This window comes from Pongo pygmaeus, chromosome 10 (genome assembly GCF_028885625.2).
Source record: "Pongo pygmaeus isolate AG05252 chromosome 10, NHGRI_mPonPyg2-v2.0_pri, whole genome shotgun sequence".
Classification (NCBI taxonomy): domain Eukaryota; kingdom Metazoa; phylum Chordata; class Mammalia; order Primates; family Hominidae; genus Pongo; species Pongo pygmaeus.
This window is the reverse complement of record NC_072383.2, coordinates 50291422-50304494: the sequence shown is the minus strand read 5'-3', so window position 1 is coordinate 50304494 and position 13073 is coordinate 50291422.

The window sequence follows — 13073 nt, the reverse complement described above, 5'->3', positions numbered from 1 at the left end:
AGTCTAGAAATAGGGTCCAGATTTGGGTAGGTGGCAGGGAGGAAGTGGCACTATAGGCCCCTTCCCTGGTGAAGGGGGCATGGATAATAGTCTGACTACAGTTAGAGGCCAGAAACGTGGTCTCTAAAGTTGCCTCCTGGAGCCGCAGTGGGCTGGAGCCTTGTGCTGGGTGAAAGGGAGAGTAAAGATGCCCACGAGGTGTCTGGGTGGTGCCAGCAAATTTATTTGTTTGTTGAAAGGTTGGATCCTCAGAATGCCCTGGGATGCTCTGTGTCACCGTGTTTGCCCCTCCCATATCTGCTGGAGGGAACCTGACACTCCCTGCCAATCCATTATCAGAAAAATGGCGCAGTCTTAGTCAACTTGCCACCTTCCCAAGTTCATGCGGGTTTATCCCCACCCCTCCCAGGGGCCCACGCCCGGTTTCCAATCTGTCAATAGGCCCTGCGTATTCTCTCTAGGCAGTATGGAGTGTCCTCTGCTGGTACAAAGGCTTCTCTACATGCAGTGATGGTACCTGTGATGGTCACCACAACGCAGCAGCTCCCAGGGAGGGTGAGGATGAAGATTACAACATTTGGATATTTCAGAAAGCTTACTGGGGATAATAGAAACAAAAAGACTTCTCTTGATTCTGTTCACAAGTTGTAAAGACATAAGGAAGCAGCTAAATCCTTCCTGATGCAGAGAATCTTTGATCGTGGGAGAAAGCTCTTTTCCCTGGGTGTTGAGCTCAGTCCTGAGCATCTTGGAGGTTCAAGTGACCCATTGAAAAGCTAATGTGAGCACAGAGGCAAGAACTAGAGCAGAGAAAGGACTGGAAAGAAGATCAAGGAAGACGGCTGAGGGTGGGGTACGATTGCTTTCTTTCTCTTCTTTCTTTCTTTCTTTTCTTTCTTTCCTTCCTTCCTTTCTTTCTTTTTTTTTTTTTTTTTTTTTTTGAGACAGAGTGTTGTTCTGTTGCTGAGGCTGGAGTGCAGTGGCACGATCTCAGCTCACTGCAGCCTCAACCTCCCTGGGTGTAGGCGATCCTCCCACCTCAGCATTCCAAGTAGCTGAGACTGCAGGCACACGCCACCACACCTAGCCAATTTTTGTTCTTTTTGCAGAGATGGGGTTTTCCACGTTGTCCAGGCTTATCATGAACTTCCGAGCTCAAGTGATCTACCAGCCTCGGCCTCCCAAAGTGCCAGGATTACAGGCGTGAACTACTGTACCTGGCCAATAGTCACTTTCAATGAAGATAAACCACACCATAGTTTGTAGGGAAGAGGGTCAGCCTCCTCTTGCTTGGAAGTTACAGGAGTCACTCTAAAGAAGAACTTTCACCCCGGCCTAGTTGCCCCATAGTGCAGGAGCTGTCTTGCGAGATGAGTTAAGCTGCCTTGGAGAAACAAGTAGAAGGGCCTTTCCCAAGGCAAGGGCACTTGAGCAGACAGTCCAGCCCTGGTTCGGAAATTGGACCACTTCCAACCTGGAGATCCCAAGGCTGCCTTCTTTCCCCATTCTCCTTACAAGTCCTCCAGATTCTTCTTTCTCTTTTTTTTTTTTTCCTTCCCAAGATTCCCAGACTCAACTCCCAGAATATTTTGAGCAGTTATTTTAAAAAGCATAAAGGTTTGGTTCTGGTTTGAGCTGATCTTATAGGTGTTTTGGTGAATATTTTTGTTTGTTCAGTTAAAAAATGTCAGAGTTCAGTTCTTGAGCAGGGGTTGTTTTTGGTGGATTTGGTTCAATCCTGCTCAAGTTCCTTTTGTGTACACCCCATGGGGGTGTTGACAGGTAGGGGTCTGTCATGAAGGAGAGGCCAGCCTGAGGCTGCACATGCAGCCCGCCTGCCTCAGCCTCCCGAGTAGCTGGGACCACAGGCATGTGCCACCATGCCCAGTTGCCATGCAGTTCCTTATAGCTTTAGAAATTTTCCAGCTTTGAAGGAGCTACGTCTTCCAGCCACCTCATAAGGATGTTTAAAGGGGGAAATCGTCCAAATGAAATTACTAGGAAGTATTTTTTATCCTTACTGAAAAATTACACAAACGGCATAGTAACCATATGAAAGAAAATTAAAATGAACAGAAAATTCACCTCAACTAAGAACTATTAAGTTTTCCTTTCCATTCTAGACCCTCTTCCTATGTAAAGATGAATGAATGCAGCTGTAACCAGAAAGTAAGTATAATTATTAGCATGTATTTTAATATTGATCATTAACATTTTCTTCAAGGTCCAGCTAAATGCCAGAACATTTGTGACTCTTCCTCTCTCTCGTGGGGAAAAAAACATTCTTTTGTGTTCCCATCCCATTTTGCCTGCCTGTGTCTTGGCATTAATAACATAATATAGGTAGCTGCAAGTATGTCTGTTCCAATGATTTGTGTTGTCCTAAATGGGTGAGTGGGTGGGGGGCATGCCTTATTTATTTCTGATTATTGCGGACAAAATATGTTAAGAATCCCTCAACAAAACAACACATGGGGTCCTTCATTTTGGGCCCCTCAGGTGAGGAATCTTGTCCTAGAAAAGCACATTCAAAGATCTGAAATGTGCATTTATTGGCTCTACTGGGTGTCTTTTCACCTGCCTAGACCATATTTCCTTTGGTAAAGGGGTTATAATGGAGCTGTCTCTGGCAGGCTGAGTTCAACTGGCCATCAGGAGTAGCTATGTCTGACAAATCCTGGGCCAGGGAGGGCCCTTAGTGACCATCCCTACCTAGGGAGACAAGTAACTAGCAAGGTGAGCGGGTAGGGACTGGGAGGATTTAGGGCCCAATCTCTTAGGAAAGACCTCAGGGGGTAACAATTCTCCTAAGTGGGGTCACTGGGTGGGGTGGGATGGTCTATTACCTGCTTCACCAGTGGAGAATTTCTGATGGGGCGAAAGTGGATGTCACAACAGTAGGTTCTAGGAGAACTGGACAGGGAAAGCTAAGTCAGGATGGCCTCGCCTCTGAGGTCTTTCTAGGGATGCCTGGGACTCTTGACTTCAGCAAGTGCCTTACTTTTTACTAGGGAGATGAGCAAAGGGCCGTTGGAGTTCAGCCACAGCCATAGGCAGGTGCTGCCAGCTATGCCCTTGGGATGAGTGGCCTTTGGGATAGAAGACTGGGTGTCATCTCTTTTCTTTAAGACCTGTCCTTAAGGTCACCAAATATAGAACAGGATGATTAAACATGCATAAGGACATCTGATCCTAGTTTAAAACCTTGCTTGGTATGATTTCTCCTCAAGATAGCTGTCCTTTGCCCAGACACCTACAGACATAGAGAATATTCTCCTGAGATTACATGGGACAGAGGCTGGGCCCTGTTGGGGTGAGCTGGATGGAGGCAGGCTGGAGGCAGGTGGCAGGGCCATCAGAGTCCCGGCTGAGAATGTGCACAGGACACCTGTCATGGGCATCTGTTGGAGGCTGAGTGTCAACCAGTTTCTCATCTGGGTCAGGCTTAGGGGAGAGGGTACTGTCATTTTCCAAATACACCAAACTTTTACACATGTTTATGCTGTTAGGTCTTTGCAAATGTCTCTCCATTTTTCTGGAGTTCCTTTCTCCCTTTTCTGTGTGTAGACTAATTCATCCTTTAAAAGCCAGTTCACAGTTCCTCCTTCCTTGATGCCTGCCTCACTTTTCAACTTATGTTTCCTTGCTTCTGTCATATGATGTCCAGTGGTGTCCTGGAACCTGCCCGCACCAGCTCATGAAAGCCAATTGCCTGCTTTTTTTCCTAACTCCGTGTTCATTAACACCATGTTGATTGCTTGAGATCAACCATGGTAGGTATATTTACTCCACAGAAATGAGTGCCTGCCTATGGAATAATGAGTTTCTTGAGGACAAGGACTGTGTCTTCTTTACCTTTTCATCCTGAGAATGCAGCAGAATGTGTATTCTACTGCAGTGATTAGTGAGTTTTTGTTGGTCAATGAACTGGACAGAGTAAGCACTGGAGGAATACAGGAAGGAGGGGGACACATCACACCAGGGTCATCAGTCAAGAGGAGAGAACATCTGAGTTGAGTTGGGTCTTGAAGGGTGGGTTGATGGTAATTTGGGGGAAGTAGTTGGGATCCCTGGGGATGTTACCAGTTCCAATGCAAGGGAACTCTTGTTTGGGAAGAAGATCCTGTGAGGCAAGCTCCATCTTGGCTTGTAGTCACCTGTCTGCATGCAGAGGTGTGCATAAGACAAGGTCTGAGGTGAGGCCATCTTGCCCCTCCCCTAGCTCTAGGTCCTTAATTAACCTCAATTATATGGACAGTGGGAAAGTGTGTGGCAGGGCAGGTTCTTAGCTTAGCTTTCCAGACCCAACAACCCAGACATTCCTACCCTCCACATTCCTACTCTGTATGCAATGGAGTAGTTGGTTAGTCCTTCTTGTTATCAGTCTTAAGTTTTTGCTGATGCCAGCACAGTTGATTTCCTTTTGTTCTACACCTGGTGGAGCTGGAAGAGCATTTTAGGCAAATGGAGAACATGATATCTGCCTCCATGTCCCTGAGGGAAGAACAAGCTGATCCTGTAGTAGCAACCATTCATTATTAGCATTCACAGATGAACATTTAGGTGTCTTCATTCACACTGTGCTAACTACTAAGGTGTGCTTGGGATTGGAGAAACCCCTCTGGGTTCCAAAGGGAGTGCCCTGTTTTTGGCTGCCTTCTTCTCAGTAATCCTCTCTCTTGGCTTGGTAATGGATAAACAAGGTTTCCATGATGAAGACATAAGGCTTTGAGGCAAGGTGGTGTGGCAGGAGCCTCATGCCACCTCATTGGCACTTCTGACCTGCCATATGGCACCATGGAGGGGTGCACAGCTGGCAGGACCAGGGCAAATGCAGTCTGTCCTATAGCAGGACAGTCATCAAGCTGTGGTTACTAGGGGTCTGATAAAACAAGGATTGGACCATCTTGCCCCTGTACCCACCCTATTAGCTCCTTTCCTGGCCATCTGCAGGGATGTGAATAGGAGGAGCATTTGGTCTGATGCCTTAACAGCCCTGGGGGAAGTGTGGCAATGACAGATTTAGAAGTTGTAAAGGACACAACTCCTATTTGCTTCCTGTTTTCCATTATTATGGGTAATTGAGCGTTGACTGCAGTATTTATTAAGCCCCTGACTTTGGTCTACCTGAGGCCTTTTCTGGCTCTGAAATTCAGTGCTGTCAGGCTGGTGTGGCGAGGTGGAGGAGCTGCAGGGCCGGGCTCCTGCTCTGTTACCCTTTATTCATGAGGCCTTGACAAGCACTGAACTCAGTGTCTTCATCTTAGAAATGAAGATGTCAGCCACAGTGGTTTCTACTATGTCTTTGAGCTGTTAGCACAGACGCCAGAGCAGGGTGGAGAACCTGTAGGAGGGCAAAGCACTCTCACTCAATCTTTGTGTTGGGAACAGGGAATTAGGTGAATGAGGGTGGAGAGGGCAGAAGTGGGACTCCCAGAAGGATGTGGTTTCTGAGTACGTTGGGCCAAGCCTTATCACCACTCATCTTGTGATCTCAGGCAGGTCTCTTCACTCTCTCAGAGGCTCAGTTTGGTCATGTGTGAAATGAGATAAAATTTGCCCTAATTACTTCAGAGGAAGATTGTCAAAGTGAAATGACACATGCAACAGGGACCTGAAGTAATACATGAAGGGAGCGATCATCAGCACTGCTGCTCTTCCTTGAGAAGGCGCCCAAGGGTGGGAGTGGGATGGGGCCAACGAGCAGCGGTGCAGCCTGGGTACGCAGGAAGGACTGCTTCCTTGGGGACGAAAGTGGGGTCCTATGCTTCATCCTTTTAAAAGAAATACCCATTCATGAAGGGAGGGCTTATATCCTAGATCCACGACCACTGGCCTTGTAATGAATGGCCAGTTAGTGCCTGAGCAGGGAGCAGCGGACCACCAGTTGGGAGCAGGACCGGCGACAGGGCGGGAGCTCCAGGGCATAGGGTTAGGATGGGCTTGTAAGCTAAGGAAAGAGGTGCATGATCAGGTGGCAAGATGCAGGCTAGGAGATTGTGGCAATAACATAAAATCGACGTAATGTTGGAAGTTCTAGACACTTACTATAATTTTATAGATAATGCGAAAGGAGAAACATTTGCTTTGTGCTAGAAATTGTGCTGTGTCACATAAATCACTTATTTCACAGCAACTCTGAAGTACTACAGTTGACCTGTGAACAACACAGATTTGAACTGCACCAGTCCACTTATATGTGAATTATTTTTCAGTAAGTATATTGGAAAAATTTTTGGAGATTTGTGACAATTTGAAAAAACTTGAAGATGAACTTGTATCCTAGAAACACAAAAAAATTTAAAAAAAGTTAGGCATGTCATAAATACATAAAATATATGTAGATACTAGTCTATTTTATCACTTACTCCCATAAAATATACACAAATCTATTATGAAAAGTTAAAATTTATCAAAATGTGTGTACACACGGACTCTACATAGTGCCAAAGTCAAGAGAAATGTAAGCAACTGTAAAGGTGCATTATTAAATCATAACTGCTTAAAATTAACTGTGATACATATGTGCTACTGTAATCATTTTGTAGCCACCTCCTGTTGCTAATTCAGTGATCTCAAGTATTGCCATTAAAACACTGTGTGATGCTAGTCATCTGCACAAGAGCAATTAGCTCCTCCAGTAAATTGCTTATAGCAGTAAACAGTGATCTCTGGAGGTTCTCGCATATTTTTCATCATGTTTAGTGCTTTACAGTAAACCTTGAATGACACCATGGGACCCATGCAGAGTGGTACTAGTGATGCTGGAAGTGCTCCCAAGAAGCAGAGAAAAACAATGACATTACAAAAAAAAAGCTGAATTGCTTGATATGTACCATAGATTGAGGTCTGCAGCTGCAGTTGCCTGCCATTTCTGACATGATAGATAATTCACCTTGCAAACACATGATGTAAGCTTATGGTATTGATAAATACAGTACAGTACTGTAAACGTGTTTTCTCTTCCTTATGATTTTCTTAACAACATCTTCTTTTCTCTAGCTTACTTTGTTGTGAGAATACAGCAATAATATATATATAAAACATACAAAATATGTGTTGACTGCTTATGTTATCAATAAGGCTTCTGGTGAGCAGTAGGCTAGTAGTAGTAAAGTTTTTAGGTAGTCAAAAGTTATATTGAATTTTCAACTGCAAGAGGGGTCATGCCCCCTAACCATTCAGTTGGTAAAGGGTCAACTCTACTGTTACCCCCACTTTACAGATGAGGAAGTGGAGGTCACAAAAGGGTAGGTAACCAAGGCCAAGAGGCCAATAAGTGGTGGGGCTGGGATTCAACCCAGATGTGTTGGACAAATCCATTTCCTTAACCAGTACACAGGCGGCCTTTGCTTGTTGCAAGGCACCATGCAAGGATAATTAATTGTGATATTAGGTTGGTGCAAAAATTATTGCGGTTTTGGCTATTACTTTTAATTACATTACTTAGCTTTTCTTCCTAGACAGAAGATCCCTCTCAATGTTTTCTCTTGGGATACTGTAGTCACTTTTTGTATGAGGACAGAAGGCAAAGAAAAGACTCAGGGGACAGGCAGAGGGCCCAACAGCCCAGTGTTGGAAAGCCCGGGTTTTTCCACCAGGGTAGAGCAGGGCAGGTCTGCCTTGAACCCGGCCTCAGAAGCTTCCTTCTCAGTCCTCTTTCCCTCCATCAGCCTGGGGAGAGTGATGAGGAGCTGTGCCCCCTGGTCCTTTGAAGGGACCCTGGTCTTCTCTGGCAGGGGCAGCTGCTCCCCATCAATGCCAGGCAAAGAGCTGAGTGCCATGAGCTGTTGCTGAAACACCAGTGAGGAAACATAAACTGGCGTCTCCGAACCTTATCATCAGGTCTCACCCCAGTCCTGCCCCTCCCTTGCCTGGCAGTGCTCTTTCCTCTAGCTCTCAGAGGAACCAGGGGGAGCCTGCTCACCCCTTGACAGACGATAGTTTGGGATTTAGGACAAAGGCAAAGTCTGCTTTCCCAAGATAATGTAAACAGCCAACCTGCTCTAGTATGATGCTCCTTGTTTTGCTGTTTGGAAAGCAGGTGTCCCCAAGAAGGGCCAGGATGCCAGGCAACAAGGCTGTTAGGTGGGTGAGGGAGTGTAGAAAGCTCCTGCAAGAGCAAGGGTTTGGAAGATGCGGAGGGCTCCTGGGACCCGGCTGAGCTCGATCTCCTGGCTGCTGGTCTAGGGAAGAAGAGAAGCAGAGGTGGAAACTAGAGGAGGGTGGCTGGTGAATAAGAGATCAAATCCCAAGGGTGTGGAGCTGTAAAACGCTGTGCAGGCGCCCTGCCATGCCTTCCAGCAGCATTAGAGACTGGCAGCAGGACGGGCGCTTGCATTTTGTGCTTCCTCACTGGCTCCCCTCCTTCCTTCCAGGCAGATTCACTCTCTTGGTGGCTCCCGCCAGGTGTCTTCCCTTGAACAGCCCCCAGGAGACCAAGCTGTCTGTCCCCCAGCCTTCCCACACTGCCAAGATCTCGTCCCCAGGGAGGCTGGGGACTCCTGTACTATGCGGATGGCAACTCCCCAGCCCACCTCCTCCATTTACCCCTCACTGCCCACTGCCCAAGTGCAGGGATCCTGGGTATAGGCACGGCAAAGGCCCCCTGCCCAAGCTTCCTGCTCCAGCTGTATCTGGGCTCAGTACCACACATGGCAGTCTGTGTCCATGCATCTGTCCCCAGAGAGAGCAGGATGAGGGCCTCTGAAACTGGGTATTAACAAGGCCCTAGACAGTTCTCTGCTGTCTTGGCAATGCCACACCGAAGAGGCTGCCCATTGTATTCACACTCCAGTGCTGGGGAAGGATCCCCACATTCCCTGGCCTTTCTAGTGGGTGACATGAACTCCCTGGGACATGGGAGGAGGGAGGAGCCCCTCTTCCTCACATTCAGTACGATAGTCTACTATACTGCCCCTGCCAACTCCTCCTTGGCCCACCGCCACCCCCACAGCAGCCCTCCCCTCCTTTGTGCTTGCCCACTCACGTCTCTATCCCTTTGGGCCTGAGCAGAAACCCAGAACATCAGACACTGCAAAGGCCTCCGCCTGTGCCTTGATGATTAGTGCCTGCACAGGACCAGGCAGTGGAAAATGTTGGCAGTAATCTGGTTTCATGGATTTGCCCAGACAAGCCTGCCATCATGTCCCCATTCTTAAATCCTGTCACTATCATCTCTCTTTTCCTTACCAGAAAAACATTACTTCTGCCTAATAGTGTGAATGGCATGGAGTTAATCCCTGTACAGAGAGAAGTGCAGGCAACGTCCGGTCTTGCAATGTATGGACAGCGAGTTGAGTTCATGGATATATTAATGGGCCTCCAGAGGAGTCCTGACCAGAAGGAGTGGGTGTCTGGGGCCTCTCCTGAAAGAGGGGTCCTGGGAAGCCCCCAGCACATAGGCTGTAGTGTGTAAGTGCCAGCTGAGTGCCCACGTGGAGGCCTGGTGGGGAAGGCGGGTCCATGCAGAACCACAGACTTCCAAAGGGTCTTATTGGACAGCCAATGAGATTGGCATCTTTGGTCTTGATCTTAGTGGGAGAGACACAGCCTGAAGCACGCAAACCCAAACGAGGCAGGGTGTCTAGGCATGAGCCAGGAGCAGCAAAGCAATGTCCACCCAAGGGAGGGGAGACAGCCTGGAGATTTTACACACCCAGAGCCCCCTCCAAACCCAGGCAAACTTTCCACAAAACTTTCCCCAGTGCTCGACATGGAGCTCCAGAAGAGGAGGTAAAGTTCTCTGTCTCCCCCGGGTATGCTGAGGCCAATGGAAGAGAAAGAATTAAAGGAGAAGCAATGGACCAGGATCTGAGAGACTTTGTTTAGCTTTTGGAAATGGTGAGAGCTTATTTCAAAGAGACAACTATTATGGATCTACTCTACTTCTTGGTATCCTTGAGAAAAACAAGAGATATAAGCCCCTAAGGAACTTACAGTTGGGGAATCAAGATATAATGAACTCGTGCTTCTTGGGCCCTGACTGATGGCAGCTCCTGCCTGATGGCAAACCCTCCTATTCAGCTGCAGCGTACCTGTTTGCCCTTCTCTCTCCTCTCTGGCTTCCGTTTGTCTACTTTACTGCTGCCATTTCTTCCTTCATCTCTTGGTGAGAAAATAACCGAAAGCAGGGTCTGTGTCTGCACATTTTGTCTCTACACTTTCCTAGAGTTTGCATCTGTTCTCAGGGCTTTAGCTATTGTGTCCATTTAAAGCACAAACTGATGTCTGAAATGGAAGGAATCAGTGTAGCCCAGCACCTCCACTTTATAGATGAGAAAATCAAGGCTCAGAAAAGCTGAGGTTCCTTAGGTTCTGGAGGCAATTGGCCACAGGGCTGCAAATGGAATGCACGTCCTCTACCTCCTTATCTAGGAATCACCCTGCTCCTGTTGGTTTCCAAATCCCTCAGTCCACAGGGGAGGAAAGGGGGACCCAGCAAGGGAGGTGACATGCCAAGGCGACAGGGCTGGCTTCTGGCAGAGGAACCCAACCTTCACTCCTAAACACATTCTTCCCAGTTTATCACACGGCTTCCCTTATAAATGTAGTTCTAAATAGAGACTAATATACTCCTTTGAATACCCAATGGGCTATGAAGTGTGCCTATGGCTCATAAAAATATAATTCGGGTCGTAAATTTAATAATCTCACATGAATGACTATACTAGCTCTGTTAAACATTAATTGCTTAATTAGCAATGATTTCACCTGCTTTTTTAGAATTGAAAGTCTTTTAAAGAAGAGTCTGTGGTGGAAAAAAAAAAAAAGCTGTCCAGAGAATTTTGAGCAGTTTTATCTTCCTTTTTTTCTTTGCTTCATAAAAATCCCTGGAGCAATCAGGTCATTCAGAATCAAGCCTTTGGCCTTTGCTTCCAACACGAGGCATCCCAGCACCCACAGGTCTGACGGTGTGTCTAAAAACTTTGTTGCTAGAAAGAGGAGCAGGAGTCTCTTGAATTTGGTCTTATAAAATTCAATTAATTTTCATGCCTACTGTCTCTCTGATTTTTTTGGTGGGGGGATGTTTTCCCACCTGCCTTCTTCTGCAATGATCTCTATCCGAACAAATGCAGGGAGCCTTGAAAGAGCTCACAAGGGGGTGGGGGCAGCTCTCAGTGATGGGGCAGAGAGGTGGGGCTGGTGTGGGAGAGCAGGTGAGGGCTGGGATGTCTCTTAGAGCTTCTTGTGGTGCATGGCACAGGCTGCTGCTGAAGAACTGGCGGATGCCCAGGTGGAGGCATCCAAAGTGAGTTCCATCTGTCAGTGGCAGCAGCACAATATAGCATTAGTTCGAAGGCTCCTCTAGATGGAGAAGTTGGGTAAGAAGGGGGCAGCATTAAATCTGGTGAAACCTAGAGACGTCTCTGCACTGTGAGGGTGGCGTGAGTGGTATGATTATGGTGACTCCATTTTTCTGAAATCACAACCAGGATGGGATGGAGTATTTGACAGCTGTCTTGTCCTTCCACATTTGCGTGGCCACACAGATTATGGACAAAATACGAATATCAGTGCTAGAGCAGAAGGAGAACGTGGTCCAGGGAAACAGTTCGGCTGGAGTGAGGACTGCAGCTGGGAAGGGCAAGAACTTTTCACGGACGACCCTTTTGAGGATTCCTCTGTGTGAATGAAGACTTGCTGTAGTTGGGAACACACAGCCACACGTCACACTAGTATCATTAACTAGACCACAGTTTAGCAAACAAGACCCAGGCCCCCAGGAGTTGCAGTAGCCTATGGCATACAGCAGAGCTAATTCAACTGGAGACTGATCCCACTGAGAATAAAGCTGAACTGTGTCACTTGCCATTTTCTGGGTCAGATATTCTGGGGTCCATTTGGAAAATTAGACCTACACATGACATGGCCTTGGCTATGGGAAAGGAGATGACTCGCTCTGTGCTAGGCGCTGTGCCAGAGCCGTCCTCCACCAATGGCTCATATCCTCTTGCTAGACAGCTGTCTTGTTCAACCAACATTTGTGGGGTCCCTGCCATGCACTGGGCAGTGTCCCTGCCCTCTCTCCTCCTCTGTTTCTGGGGCCAGCATTGTTTCTGAGCAGAGGACACACCCTGCTTTCCTGATAAGCCTGCCGTGTGTGTCCTGGAATCTCCTCGTTCCAGAATGGGCTCTGTACATTGGGAATGTTTGGTGCTTTATGCGAAGGGTGGACGTGGCTGCCTGCCAGCCTGGCTTCTCAGTCATAACCAGTTTGGCCAGGATACCTGAAAATCAAACAGCTACCCATCTCGCTGTAAGAAAAGGGGCCAATCGAAAAAAAAAAAAACTGAAAAGGAGATGTTAGGTAAGAAAGGAGGGGAGCCTGGGCCAAGATGGAGAACTGGGTCAGGGGCTGGGAAGAGAGACTGAGTAGGCAGTCTTAAAATGATCATTTATAAAGGAATGCCCTGGAGGGAGGTGTTGAGCAAGTCTCTCCTGCTGGGCGTCTGTCAGCCTCCTGTCCCTTCTTTTCTGGGAACCATGGGAGCTGCAGAGCTCCTTGGAGCAGCACCTGGGCGCTCTGATGAAAGGCACCCGGAGCCAGCAGCCCATGCAGAGGCCAGGCAGCCGCTGCCCATGGAAGCTTCTGCTTCCAGCTGACCTGCTGCTCAGTTTGTTCCAGCCTCCTGCTGACTCGCCTCTCTGTCTTCCTAACTTCTTTAATGACGTTATTAGACTCTCTAAGGATTCTGGTCCCCTTGAGCAGCCTGAGCCCAGCAGTAGGGGCTGGAAGAGGAGGGGTTTTTTTTTTTTGATTTGGTTTTCTTAAACCCAAACTCTTGGTTTCCATTCCAAGGTGGTAGGAGCCAGATGCCCCGAGGGCTCAGCAGCGGTCTCTAGCTGCATTGAGTCTTTGGGAAGGAGAGACTAAGCTCACTGGCTGGAGGAGAGAACCCTGATCAGGGCTGAGACAGAAACCTGAGACAACTCCAAGTGGGACCTTTAGGCAACAGGTCCATGAAAGGCTGCGAAGACTTCGAGCATTGCCAGCATCACATGCACACATCTGGAAACACCTGCAATTCCAAACCAAAAACCATAGAAATGATTTTTTTGGAATATAGGCT